Here is a 15,539-nt window from a genome sequence, read left to right as displayed (position 1 = left end):
CTTAAATCCCAAATCCATGAAAGAAGATGTTTTTAAGCTCTAATCCAGGGGTCCTCAAACTACAGCCCACGGGCCACATGCAAATACAAATATTGTATGTGTTCCCGTTTTGTTTTTTTACTTCAAAATAAGATATGTGCAGTGTGCATAGGAATTTGTTCATAGTTTTTTTTTTAAACTATAGTCCGGCCCTCCAACGGTCTGAGGGACAGTGAACTGCCCCCCTGTTTAAAAAGTTTGAGGACCCCTGAATCTCTCAGTTTCCTAATTGCATTTGGAATAAAGCTGTTACCATCCCTTTTAAATTGTAATAAGTACTATAAGATATATGTTTAATTATTGGCCTTAGTAATTAATGAGCAATAAACCACCTACAGGACATTTACAGAGTTGATGCAAGGGAGTGCACAAAGGAAGGCACCAGGTGTACAAGTACGTGCACCCGGAGCTGGAGTGGGCTCCAGTGAGCCTGCTGTCCATGGACGGGTTGCTTAAGTCCTGGGTCCTTTGTGTGGGGCCCTGCCAGAGTGGAAAACTGTTTTGGCCAACTTCCTGACAGAATATTCTGGCATCACTGACTATAACCCAACCCAAGAAGGGGGAATCCTGGAACTTGAGAACCCACATGTTACCAGCAACAGCAAAGGCACAAGGTGAGAATTTGAGCTATGGGAGTGTGGCGGCAACCCAAAGTTTGAGTCTTGCTGGTCAGCGCTGATGCAGGACTCTCAAGAGTGGTGATCATCTTCAATGCTGACATCCCAAGTCAGCTGAAGGAAATCCAGATGTGGTATGCCTGCTTTGCTCAGCAGCAGTTCTTATAAACTCAGTTCTCAATGTCTGTTAATTATACACCACAAACCAGGCTCTGGCAGGGATGAAGAAAACCTGTCTTTGTCGCCACCCTTGAACAAGCTAAAGCTGGTGCACTGGAATCTTGAGGGTGACCCTGAAGAGATCCAGATGGAATTCATAAAGTATTTAAAAAGCATAATCAACTCAATGTCTGAGAGCAGAGACGGGGAGATGTCAATTATTACCTAACTAGCCTTTGTCTGGGCTCTTCCACATCCCGAGTGAGGTCAACTTCTTTCCCAATGCAGATTTGAAATCTTAACCTGGCTACTGATATTTTCTTCTCCCAATGGCTGTAGAAGAAATTTTCCTTATTATCTGTTGAAAGTAGTGATAGAACTTTGAAAGAGCCATACATGACTGTCCATGGCTAACTACAACTTTGGAATACCAAAAGTTTATCCTTGGGACAGACTCAGGAGGAACTTCAATTTGTAAACTTTATCTAGTTGTAAAAATTACCAAAAAGGTGACATAGGTAATGTTACATGCTGGCAGATTCTAAAGATTATTTTCCAAATATAAATACATTGCATTACTGCTCAGAATTTCCTGCAATTCCTATAAAAAGTCTTTAGCTTCCTGCCACTTTCAGTGTTACATTGATAAACTAACAGTTTCCATGTGATCATAGATGCTGACAGGTACATATGCCAGAGTGAACTTATGACAACCACAGGGGAGCTTGAATTGTTCTTTCCTTTTAGAGCAAAAAAAAGATGGCTTTCTGGGGATTCTGAGTGATCATAGTACATTACACACACACACACACACACACACACACACACACAAACACACACACACACCTTCCTAACGACTTGAATAGCAAACCACCCCTTCCTCCTCCATGAGCCCTTCTTCATAGCTAAGTAGCTGCAAATGCCCATGGCCCCTTCCACATGTGACTTCTTGCAGTAAAGGCTGTATGAAGCTGCACCATCATTTAGTTTAAGCAGCCTGGGCCCTTAGGTCATATGCATAAGTTTATGGCACCGCTCTGCTACTTATTCACTGTGCAATCTTGAATATGTCACTTAATCTCTCTGAGCCTCAATTTCCTCCTCTCTACAAAAGAATATTAACTGCCAAATAAATATTAAAATTATGTGCACCTATACATGCAAAATGCTTGGCACTTTGTAAATAATAAGTAAATAGTAATGCTTATATTTTCTGTTTGTGTATTATGTGGATTGCTAAAATATGTTTATAATGTATATTTATGTAAATACATATTTATACATCTATATAATTTATATACCTATAGATATAATATATACATAAATACACACATATATGTGTATAGTGTATCAGTGGTCAGCACATTTTTCTCTAAAGAGCCAGATAGTAATCAATTTAGGTTTTGAGAGCTATACATTCTCTATACATCTACTCAACTCTGCTATTGCAGTGCAAAAGACATCGTAGGCAATACATAAACAAAGAAGCTTTGCTGTGTTCCAATAAAACTTGATTTAGCAAAATAGGCAGAGGACAGTTAAGTGAGGCCTGCAGTGAGGATTGGTCATTTCTGCTGCCAACCATGTGTGAGCTGGTGGCCTGATGCCGCACCCCCACTGTAGCTGTATCGACATGTCATAGCCAACCTAACTACTGAATCCCCAGTGGTAAATGAAGTACTCAAGACTCTCCAGCACACAGGATGGCTACATTGACCTTCAGTTTAAGAAAAGCCCTCCTGAGATCCCGTATAAGATCACAGCACTTGCTGCAGAGCTGTTTTTGATTGACACCTTTCTCATCATCACGGGTGCCCTCCTGCATGGCTATATCAGCAAAAAAAGTGCTGGGCAGACTAGGCCATCCCCTACAGATCACCGGCATCCTGGTGTTCCTGCCAGGATTTTACTAGCTGCATATCGCCTACCATGCAAACAAAGGTGCAGGGTTACTCCTACAATGACATTACAGGCTTTGATGACTAGCATCCACCTCAGACCTGAGACGAGTCAGATGAAACTGAGTCCAGCTTTAAGACATTGAGCAGAAACTGGCTAAGGACTAAGGAATTCTGTTGTTTGAAGATGTCTAACAAAGCTATGGCCAGGTTCTATGTGCCCAACCTAAAGATGTTAACTGAGCTTACTAACAGTTAATTAGGACATGCTCCATTTTCCATCTCCTGGCCCTGGCAAAAGCTTGTGACAAATTTTCCCACATGAACCTGTATCATTGAAGAATAGCAATGTTAATTGTATGGGAAAATGGGAGGTCAGTCTGTAGTGGATAGTGTTGCTGCCACCACCCTTTTTAGAGCTGAGCATTTCTTTCTTTTAAATGGTTTTGTCAGGCCGAAACCGGTTTGGCTCAGTGGATAGAGCGTCGGCCTGCGGACTAAAAGGTCCCAGGTCGATTCCGGTCAGAGATGTGCAGGAGGCAGCTGGTCCCAGTAAGAGATGTGCAGGAGGCAGCTGGTCGATGTTTCTCTCTCATCGATGTTTCTAACTCTCTATCTCTCTCCCTTCCTCTCTGTAAAAAAATCAATAAAATATATTAAAAAAAAAAAGATTTAAATGGTTTTGTCAGTTTGTTCCTGGGGCAAATGGAAGAATGCACTATGTCAGCTTTCTAATTAGTAAGTGACTTATGTTGAAAATATGCAAGTATCTTATCCCCTATATTAATCTCTTAACTTCATTTCTAGTGGAAGACCTCGGCAAAATCAAATATCGGTGTGGTGCATCTATAATATTTTAACTTGCTTTCTTATTAACAGCAACCAGGAATTTTTTAAACCTCAGAGCAGGGGTCCTCAAACTTTTTAAACAGGGGGCCAGTTCACTGTTCCTCAGACCATTGGAGGGCCGGACTATAGTTTTAAAAAAACCTATGAACAAATTCCTATGCACACTGCACATATCTTATTTTGAAGTAAAAAAACAAAATGGGAGCAAATACAATATTTGTATTTGCATGTGGCCCACGGGCCGTAGTTTGAGGACCCCTGCCTCAGAGCAAGCTTTCAAAATGTAAAAACTTTCTCTATTCACTAATCTTTGGCCAGTTCTGATTTGTTTCACAAATATGTTGGCCAGCATATAATTTGAGTCATTATGTCCTTTATAGGTCAAGATTTTCTGTATATCATGCCTTTAAGGATTGGACTTTTGGCTGTTTACTAAGGAAAAATGTAACTAAGTGGTTGTTGTTTAGAGTTTATAACCCTATTGTAAGCACCTTGTATTATGATGTCATTTTACTAAAGATTGCAAGACTTGGCCTGGATCCCTAGGGGACAAGACTGCCTTCGTTTGATTCTGTTGCCTCGCTTGCAAAAAGTGACTTACATTCAAAAGAAATTAAAATATCAAAATTTAGATCCTAGATTTAAATTGAGTTAACATTTTAATGATTGTACAATATATTTGACTTCCCTCCCTAAAAAACATAGGTGGAGATTAGATTTGACCAGTAATTCATCAACACCAGAACAGATTTATATTTATCCTATCTAATAATAGACAAACATGGTAATTAACCATACCTCTGACACGCTTCCCATTGGCTAATCAGGGAGATATGCAAATTAACTGCCAACCAAGATGGCGGCCGGCAGCCAGGCAGCTGAAGCGAACAGGAGGCTTGCTTGCTCCAGTGACGGAGGAAGCCAAGGTTCCCCGCCTGCCGCTACCGGCCTCTGAGCTGCACTCTAAGAAACAATGTTGCAATTATAGAAGCTAAACAAACCCCAGAAACCTGCTTTCAGCAGCCGAGGTCTTAGAGCTGGAGCTGAGCCTCAGAGATAAAGCCGGCTCTCGGTTCTAGTGGCAGCCATAGAAGGTAAATAAATCCCAGAATGAAAAAAGGAAAAAGAAAAAAAGGAGAGGTTGGGAACTTCAGTCACCCACCAGCCTGAAAACAGCCCTCAGCCCCTCACCCAGACTGGCCAGGCACCCCAGTGGGGAACCCCACCCTGAAGGGGGTGCGACTAGCTGCAGCCATCATCTCCTCACCCAGGCTGGCCAGGCACCCAAGCGGGACCCCCACCCTGATCCGGGACACCCTTCAGGGAAAACCAGCCGGCCCCCACCCGTGCACTAGGCCTCTATCCTATATAGTAAAAGGGTAATATGCAAACTGACCCTAACAGCAGAAAGACTGGGAATGACTGGTCACTATGACCCACACTGACAACCAGGGGGCAGATGCTCAATGAAGGAGCTGCCCCCTGGTGGTCAGGGTGCTCTCACATGGGAGGAGCTCTGCTCAGCCACAAGCCAGGCTGATGGCTGCCAGTACAGCAATGGTGGTGGGAGCCTCTCTTGCCTTCTCAGCAGTGCTAAGGATGTCTGACTGCAGTTTAGGCCTGCTCCCCGCTGGCAAGTGGACATCCCCTGAGGGCTGCCGGACTGCCAGAGGGATGTCTGATTGCCATCTTAGGCCCAATCCCCTGGGGAGCGGGCCTAAGCCAGCAGGTGATCATCCCCTGAGGGGTCCCAGACTGCGAGAGGGCACAGGCCAGGCTGAGGGACTCCCCTACCCCCCCCCCCCCGAGTGCACAAATTTTTGTGCACCAGGCCTCTAGTTTAATATAAAATAGATAGAGGACAGTTAGGTGAGGCCTGCAGTGAGGGCTGGTCATCTCTGCTGCCAACCATGTGTGAGCATAGATATGATTTTTCTAAGTTCAATTTTGCATATTTTTATAGTCCTGTTGGATATGTTTGTGTGGAAGGGCTTTGTGAATTCTCACCCAGATTAACCTTGGAGAAATGTGTCTGAGTATTTTATATATGTAATGGGAATTTTTTCACTAAAAGAACAACTCCTTCCATTATTCCTACATAATCTGCCAAATGCAAATGTTTTTATAATCTGAAGATGCAAAGGTTTTCCAAAATGTAAATAATAATCATTGCTATAATTTTTAAGCACATACTTTATGCTAGATGTTGAATTGAGACTTCTCCCCTAACCATTACTCCATTTTGCATATGAGGAAATGCAGTTAAGAGAAGTAAAGTTCTTTGTCCAAGATTCCGTAGCTGGTGAAAAAGCTAAAACTTAAATTTATTGCCAAGTTGTACCTGTAATGGTAATAGATTGAGCTCAGTCAAATGCAATGAATTAGAATTCTTCATTCCATATCAGAACTACAAGGTTCAGTGACTAGCTTAATTTCACTTATTCAAATTTATAGAGAGTTTAATACTATACTAACATATGTGGGGGAAAATCACTCTTTGTCAGATTTTAAGACTTCTTTAGAAGATACAGCAGCCATTTGAATATTCCCCTAAGCCCACTTTTAAATTCTTACTGTATTTATTTCCCCTTCTTCATTCAAATAGCTGATCTCCCTATGATTAGGACCTTGTGAGGAATTAATTCATCTTCTTGGCCTGACCTTAGACACTGGTTCCTCTGCTCTGGTCCGAGCATCCCTTTGAAGTCATATTGTCATCTCTTAGTAGTCCACTACCCCAGCCACCCTCTGGCAGCACAATGACCCCAGGCTTGCTTAAACTCAGGTCTCTGAACATAGCTCTTTGTGGCTAAGCAGCCCTTGACTAAACAGTATTTCCCAAGGATTAGCATGCATCTCCTTTAAACTCTGTCTTTAGAAAATACTGACACACAAAATGAACAATCACTGTGGAAGAAACTGGAATATTGAATTGTTGCCTCTTTCTATCTAGTGATTGAAAGTTATTCATTTCCTAGACATTCACTGTGCTATTATTAATTCAAAAAATATTAAAATAATCTAATTAATATTGAGAGAGTTCATATGATACAATGAATGGACTAATGCATTGTTAATTAATGAGAAATAAATACATCCATAAGAATTCCAGTATGTTTGGCTATTAATTGTAACACTACATGAAGAAACATGCAAACATATTATATAGCCTTTGAACTTTAAATTAATATTTTGAATTATATTTCATAGCTTTTATATGGCTTATGTTTCAAATTTATTTTAAAAATAAATTTAACTTTTCCTATAATTCTTTCCTGAAATAGATTACTTATATTGGAACTTCAATTATTGTACCTGGCCAGTGGTGCTCAGTAGTTGAGCGTCAATCTATAAACCAGGAAGTCACAGTTCAGTTTCCGGTCAGGGCACATGCCTGCATTGTGGACTCGATCCCCAGTGGGGGACAGGCAGAGAGATGTTTCTATTTCTCTCTTCCTCTCCCTCTCTCTATAAAATAAATAAAAACATTTAAAAATAAATTGTTTTATAATGAAGATCAGAAAAAAAATAAATAAATAAATAAATAAATTGTTTTATAATTATGTGTTAGTGTAACTTCAGTGAGAGCAGGAACCTGATCAGTCAGTCTTATTCACTGTTGCATTTCCAATGCTGAGATAATGACTAACAACACATAATAGATGCCCAATAAATGGGTGCTAAGTAAAGAAAAACTACAAAGAAGTCAAGGACTATCAATTCTTATCATAAATAAAAATAAGAAAAGAGTTGATAAAAGTCATGATACTAATCAAATAAATGATTAGATACTGTTTACCTTGGGGTAAGAGAAAAGAGAATTCTGTTCTACATCTGCAATAGAAGTATTTAGTGGTCACTCCTCTACAATGCATGTTAACCTAGCTGTTGTTCTCACTTGTGCCTAGAAAGAGAGTATGGCTGGTATGTCAGTGTCTAGAACTGTACTGTGCAAAACAGTACTCATTTGCCACATATAGCTATTTAAATTTAAATTAATTTAAAAATTTAAAATTCTGTTACTCATTTGCATTAGCTATATTTCAAGTGTTCAGGTGTCAAATGAGTCTAGTGGCTACCATATTGGACAGTAAAGATATAGAACATCTCCATCATCATAGATAATTCCATTATACAGTTCTGTTCCACACCATGCACCATTAAAAGTAGCCAGAAATTTATAAATGAGAGGAATAAGACACAGCATGTACACACACAGTTAAATAAATTGCCCCACATCATAGCTTCTAGAGGAGCCAAATCAGTTTTGTTTCTCATAAATCTCACTTCCTCCAAATATTTTCATTTATTAAATTAGTACAGATAACTGTGTAATTAATACACTTAGGTTTGGCAACCATTGGAAAACCCCAGCACCATTAGATATTATAAGTCACTATTTTATCTAAGTCTTTCAAAGCCAAATGCTATCTTATTAAGCAGTATCTGCCAAATTCTGACATTTGTGGACTTGCATATTTCTCTTCTGGGCACTGTTTAAAAAACTTATAACTAGTTGACAATTTACCTTTAGAATTGGTTGTGTGCTGGAACTTAGTAACACATCTGTCAAGCTACAATCACCAAAGCAAATTTGCATTTTATTTCCAAGTGCCCACAGAAGCAGTTTTACCCAAACTAGCAGGTCGGTGATGTAAAATTATTCCCTAGACTCTGCACTTCATGAGGATACGTAATAGACAGAGATTGATTCACCAATTAGATGAAATCTGCATTTTCCTAAACCAAGAAATAAGCTGACTGAGGCTTATTTAGCTGGAAATTCCTAGTTAAATTATAGAAAATGAGACATAAACAGGGCAAATACCATTGCATGATGACTAATTACAAAAACAAATGACTTTATCATAAAATTAGAGGTTGATTTAAAAACACACCTGGGAATAAAAACAAAACAAAGCTTAAAGTAAAAGTGATATAATACACCAACTTACATATATGTCCCTACGTGTACTAAATCTAGGTTATTTATTTATTTATTTATTTACTAGTATAGAGAGAGACAGGGAGAGGGGTGTGGGGGGGGGGGCGGAGAGAGAGAGAAACATTGATCAATTGCTGCACACGCCCACACTGAGATTCAAACCTGAAACCTGAGTATGTACCCTGATGGAGAACTGAACCTTCAACTCTTTGGTGCACAGGATGACATTCCAACAAACTGAGCCACACCAGCCAGGGCAACATCTAGGTCTTCATAGTTGTATTTGCTAACTACTGTTGAACCCAAGAAGAGTATACCTGCCAAAAAAGGACTCTTTCTGGTTAATTGGGCTGAAATTCATAATCCGAGTCCAGCAGCCATTGTTCATAGAGGTCCCTCAGGTACTTTGCATTTCAATGAAAAGCCATGGACTGGGCTGCCAAGCATCCAGCACTGTGCTTCTGCCGAGTCAACCCTTATAACAAAGCTCCTAGGATCCAAATTTGAGCAATAGAACTGATACTTACCCTGTCCAATCAGAGCTGCACACAGCTATATCCTTATTTGCATTGTCACCATCCAATCAGAGCAACTCTATACAGACCAATCAGGATGATGCTATTTGGACCAATCAAACTGTAAGGATTTGGAGTCCTCATTTGCCTCCCCAGTCTCTGGAGAGCACACTTTCAGTTTCCATACAGACTTTTTTCATTAGCTGGAGCTTCAACATCAGCTGAGCTGCAACACTGGCATGAAGCTGTCTCACTCCACCTGAGCTGTAACACCAGGGCTGCCTCACCTGGGCCACCTCATGCCTGTGCTGTCTAACAGCTATACTGTGTCATAATTGACCTGTATCACAGCCATGCTATTCCAAAGACAAGCTGTATCATAACTGAGCTGTTTGCACTGAATAAAGTCTCTCTCCCCTCACTGCATCCCAAATTAAGGACTTCTGTCAGTGTTGACTTGGCAACAACGACCTTCAGTTGGCATTGCAAAGGACAAAAAGTCAGAGTAAGTAAATTTGGAAGTACAACTGACCCTTAAACAATGCAGCGTTAAAGGGATATGTAACTTTTTACCCCCAAAAACCTTAACTACTAATAGCCTACTGTTAACAGGAAGCCATATCTACACTAATGAAAGACAAAGATGCTAATTGACTGTACCTTCGCTATGCCCATTAGCCAATCAGAGGAGTATGCAAATTAACCCAACAAAGAAGGCCGTTAATTTGCATACTGCAGGCAGGGCGGGACAGTGCCATCCACCACCCTCCCGGCCACCATCCCAGCCTCCCGTGTACGACCTGGGGAGGCTGAGCGGGACAGCAGCAGAGACAGGAGGAAGCCAGGCAGCAGAGACGGGAAGGAGCGAGGCGGCGGAGAAGTGAGCGAAGCCTGCCTTGGCGAGCTTTGCTCTCTTCTCCACTGCTTCGCTCCGGCCCTATTCTTGCACGAATCTTCCTGCAATGGGCCTCTAGTTAATAACATAGTCATTTATCATGTACTTTGAATGATACTGTATTCTTACACTAAAGTAAGCTAGGAAAAAAATGTTATTAAGAAAATCAGCGGCAGCCCCGCCCCCCCTCAGCACCGCTGCCCGGATCGAGCCCCCAACCGCTCGCCCGCCGGCCGCCCTCGGGAGCCGCCCCCACCCGCCCCTCTCGCGTCCTCCGTCGCTCCCTGCGCAGGGGAAACATGGCGGCGGGAAGGGAGTGAGCGGCCCGTGCGGCTCCGCGCCCGCAGATTTCTCCATCTTACTAAAGGAAAACGATTCCCTATTTGGTTTAGCTGATGGTACCATGCAAAAATCAGATCCTCGAAAAGATGGAGAAATTAACGTACAGAGAAACTGACTTGTCAAAGGTCAGAGCAAGGTATTGGTGAATCCAGGCATAAATCCCAAACTTCTTAACACCTTGTCCAGTTTTTAGTTCATTGACTATGCAGCCTAGTGATAGGGGCGAGCAGCTGAAACGGGTAACAATCAGCCCGATCAAGCTGGGGAGGTTCAGCTGAGAGACAGTCTGCAGCCAGGAAAGACAGAGAACTCCTAAAAAATGCGGATGGTTAGAGATTGAGGCTGAAACCTCCCCCTGGGCGCCAGCGCAGCGGTGAGACCGCGCCATCTTAGGGAGCTGTTACCGGCATCCAGAGATCGGCTACTAACCCGGCGGCTACTAACCCGGAGGCAACGACTCGCAAGCAACGCGACTGTAAGAGCCCAGAGGGGACCTGCACCCCTCCACGGAAAGCAGATTCAAGCAACAGCGGCCTCCTGATCACCACACGCTCTGCCTGGGGAACAGTTGCTGTGTGTGAAGCCTCCCTCCACCAGCCAGAAGAGCCACCACAGCTGTGAACAGCACCCACCAGAGGCCCTGCTATCAACAGAGGAGCCGCTGCTACCACAACCGCCCAAGGAGCAACCACAGCCCGAGGAGCCACTGCCACCCAGGGAGCAGCCACTGCCACCCAGGGTCCAGCCACTGAACGACTCAACAACTAGTCATGTCAGTGAGATCAAACATGGGTAGACAAAGAAACCCCCAAAGGAAAGAAAAGGAGGACTCGCCAGAAAAGCAGCTAAGTGAGACAGAGATATGCAACATGACGGAAAAAGAATTCAGAATAAGGTTCCTAGAGTACATGCACCGGATGTTCAAGAAGCAAGAAGAAACAGATGAAAAACTCAACTACTTATGCAAGAAGCTAGAAGAAACAGATGAAAAAATCAACAACTTAAGTAAGTCCCAAGAAGAAATGAAGAGCGACATAGCTTCAATAAAAAACACCATTGAAAGTATCAACAGTAGACTGGGAGAAGCGGAGGACCGAATTAGTGAATTAGAAGACAAGGAAGCAAAACACACTCAAACTGTACTGCAAATGGAGAAAAAAATTAAAAGACAGGAGGAGAGCCTAAGGGAGCTTTGGGACAACATGAAACGAAACAACATACGAATAATAGAGGTGCCAGAACAACAGAAAGATGAACATGGATTAGAAAACCTATTCGAAGAAATAATATCAGAAAACTTCCCTGAGGTGGGGAAGAAAAAAGTCACACAAGCCCAGAGAGTCCCAAACAAGGTGAACCCGAAAAGACCCACACCAAGACACATCATAATCACCATGGCAAATGTTCAGGATAAAGAGAGAATCTTACAGGCTGCAAGAGAGAGACGGAAAGTAACATACAAGGGATCTCCCATTAGATTATCAAATGATTTCTCAACAGAAACACATCAGGCCAGAAAAGAATGGACGGAAATCTACAAAGTGATGCAAAGCAAAGGACTGAATCCAAGAATACTCTATCCAGCAAGGCTATCATTCAAAATTGAAGGGGAAATAAGAAGCTTCACAGACAAAAAAGGGCTAAGGGAGTTTATCACCACCAAGCCAGCCATGCAAGAAATGCTAAAGGGACTGGTGTAAAAAGAAGAAATATCAAGCTCAGAAAGAAAACAGCCACACACACACAAAAAAAGAAATGGCTACAAACAAGTACCTTTCAATAATAACTTTAAATGTAAATGGACTAAATGCTCCAACCAAAAGACATCGAGTGGCTGAATGGATAAAAAAACATGACCCATACATCTGCTGTCTACAAGAGACCCACCTCATTAGAAGGGACTCACACAGACTGAAAGTGAAGGGATGGAAAAATATCTTTCACGCAAATGGAAAGGAAAAGAAAGCTGGGGTAGCAATACTTATATCTGACAAAATACATCTCAAAGTGAAGGCCATAACCAGAGATAAGGAAGGCCACTTCATAATACTAAAGGGATCAATACAACAAGAAGATATAACCCTGGTAAACATATATGCACCCAATGCAGGAGCACCCACATACATAAGAAAACTTCTGGAAGATATCAGGGGAGAGATCGACAACAATACAATCATAGTAGGGGACTTTAATACACCACTGACATCACTGGATAAATCCGCTAGACAAATAATCAGCAAAGAAACAGCAATCCTAAATGACTCACTAGATCAGATGGACTTAATTGACATCTTCAGAACACTTCACCCCACAGCTGCGGAATATACATTCCTCTCAGGTGCTCATGGGACATATTCAAAAATAGACCACATATTGGGTCACAAGCAAAGTCTCCACAAATTCAAGAAGATTGAAATCATAAAAAGCATCTTCGCAGACCACGATGGCATAATGTTAGAAATAAACTACAATAAAAACAACCCAAAATACTCAAACACTTGGAAGCTGAATAGCATGTTATTAAATATTGATTGGGTTACCGATGACATCAAAGAAGAAATTAAAAACATCCTGGACACTAATGACAATGAAAACACAACAATCCAAAACCTCTGGGACACAATGAAAGCAGTCCTGAGAGGGAAGTTTATAGCTCTACAGGCCTATCTCAAAAAAAAAAAAATGGTAGTCAATCATCTAACTCTACAACTCAAAGAATTAGAAAGAGAGCAACAAGAAAACCCCAGAGTGAGCAGAAGGAAGGAGATAATAAAGATTAGAGCAGAAATCAATGAAATAGAGACCAAAAAAACAATACAGAAAATCAATGAAACCAAGAGCTGGTTCTTTGAAAGGATAAACAAGATTGACAAACCCCTAGCCAGGCTCACCAAGAAGCAAAGAGAGAGGTCCCAAATAAACCAAATCAGAAATGATAGAGGCGAAATAACAACAGACCCCACAGAAATACAAATGATTGTTAAACAATACTACGGGCAACTCTACTCCAACAAACTAGACAACCTGGAGGAAATGGACAAATTCCTAGAAAAATATAACATTCCAAAACTCAATCAGGAAGAATCTAAAAACCTCAATAGGCCAATAACTATGGAAGAAATTGAAGCAGTCATCAGAAAGCTTCCAGCAAACAAAAGCCCAGGGCCAGACGGCTTCACAGGGGAGTTTTACCAAACATTCAAGGAAGAACTAAAACCTACCCTCCTCAGACTACTACAAAAAATTCAAGAGGAAGGAACACTTCCAAGCTCATTCTATGAAGCCAGCATCACCCTAATACCAAAACCAGGTAAAGACATCACAATGAAAGAGAATTACAGGCCAATATCCCTCATGAACATAGATGCCAAAATCCTCAACAAAATCTTAGCAAATCGGATCCAGCAGTACATCAGAAGGATCATACACCATGACCAAGTAGGATTTATCCCAGAGATGCAAGGATGGTACAACATCCGTAAATCAATAAATGTGATACATCACATAAACAAATTGAAAGAAAAAAACCACATGGTCATATCAATTGATGCAGAAAAAGCATTCGACAAAATCCAACACCCATTTTTGATAAAAACTCTCAGAAAGGTGGGAATAGAAGGATCATACCTCAACATAATAAAAGCCATATATGACAGGCCCACAGCCAACATCATACTCAATGGACAAAAACTAACACCATTTCCCCTAAGAACAGGAACAAGACAGGGATGCCCACTCTCACCACTCCTGTTCAACATAGTACTGGAAGTATTAGCCATTGCAATTAGGCAAGAAGAAGAAATAAAAGGCATCCAAATTGGAAAAGAGGAAGTAAAACTGTCCTTATTTGCAGATGACATGATATTATACATACAAAACCCTAGAGACTCCATCAAAAAGCTACTAGACTTAATACATGAATTTGGCAATGTAGCAGGATACAAAATTAACCCCAAGAAATCTGAGGCATTTCTATACACCAATAGTGAACTTTCAGAAAGAGAGATTAGAAAAACAATCCCATTTACCATCGCACCAAAAAAATTAAGATACCTAGGAATAAACTTAACTAAAGAGGTTAAAGACCTCTACTCAGAAAACTACAGGACGTTGAAAAAAGAGATAGAGGAAGACATAAACAGATGGAAGAACATACCATGTTCTTGGATTGGTAGAATCAACATCATTAAAATGTCCATACTACCCAAAGCAATCTATACATTCAACGCACTTCCCATTAAAATACCAATGGCCTTCTTCAAAGATCTAGAACGAACTCTCCAAAAATTCATCTGGAATAAAAAAAGACCCCGAATAGCTGCAACGATCCTGAGAAAGAACAAAGTAGGTGGGATCTCAATGCCAGATATCAAGCTGTATTACAAAGCCACTGTTCTCAAAACTGCCTGGTACTGGCACAAGAACAGACATACAGATCAGTGGAATAGAATAGAGAGTCCAGAAATTAGCCTGAACCAATATGCTCAATTAATTTTTGACAAAGGAGGCATGAACATACAATGGAGCCAAGATAGTCTCTTCAATAAATGGTGTTGGGAAAACTGGACAGATATATGCAAGAAAATGAAACTAGACCACCAACTTACACCATACACAAGAATAAACTCAAAATGGATAAAGGACTTAAATGTACGACAGGAAACCATAAAAATTCTAGAAGAATACAAAGGCAACAAAATCTCAGACATATGCCAAAACAATTTCTTCACTGATACAGCTCCTAGGGCAGTTGAAACTAAAGAGAAAATGAACAAATGGGACTACATCAAAATAAAAAGCTTCTGCACAGCAAAAGAAACCATCAACAAAACAACAAGAAAACCCACCTCGTGGGAAAACATATTTGCCAACGTCATATCTGATAAGGGCTTAATCTCCAAAATTTATAGGGAACTCATACAACTTAACAAAAAGAAGATAAACAATCCAATCAAAAAATGGGCAAAGGATCTAAATAGACACCTTTCAAAAGAGGACATTCAGAAAGCCAAGAGACATATGAAAACATGCTCAAAGTCACTAATCATCCGAGAGATGCAAATCAAAACAACAATGAGGTACCATCTCACACCTGTCAGAATGGCCATCATCAACAAATCAACAAACGACAAGTGCTGGAGAGGATGTGGAGAAAAAGGAGCACTTGTGCACTGCTGGTGGGAATGCAGACTGGTGCAGCACTATGGAAGGCAGTATGGAGGTCCTCAAAAAATTGGAAATGGAACTCCATTTGACCCTGTGATCCCACTTCTAGGAATT

At 41.1% G+C, this 15,539-nt stretch overlaps 1 pseudogene; it reads left to right on the top strand.

The window, feature by feature from the left end:
* The first annotated feature begins 478 nt into the window (after positions 1-478).
* On the top strand, positions 479-1,044 carry LOC102425949 (annotated as a pseudogene).
* The last annotated feature ends 14,495 nt before the right edge of the window (positions 1,045-15,539 follow it).

This window comes from Myotis lucifugus, unplaced genomic scaffold, assembly GCF_000147115.1.
Source record: "Myotis lucifugus unplaced genomic scaffold, Myoluc2.0 scaffold_872, whole genome shotgun sequence".
Lineage (NCBI taxonomy): Eukaryota > Metazoa > Chordata > Mammalia > Chiroptera > Vespertilionidae > Myotis > Myotis lucifugus.
The sequence above is the reverse complement of the archived record's forward strand: the minus strand, read 5'-3'. Positions and strand labels throughout refer to the sequence as shown.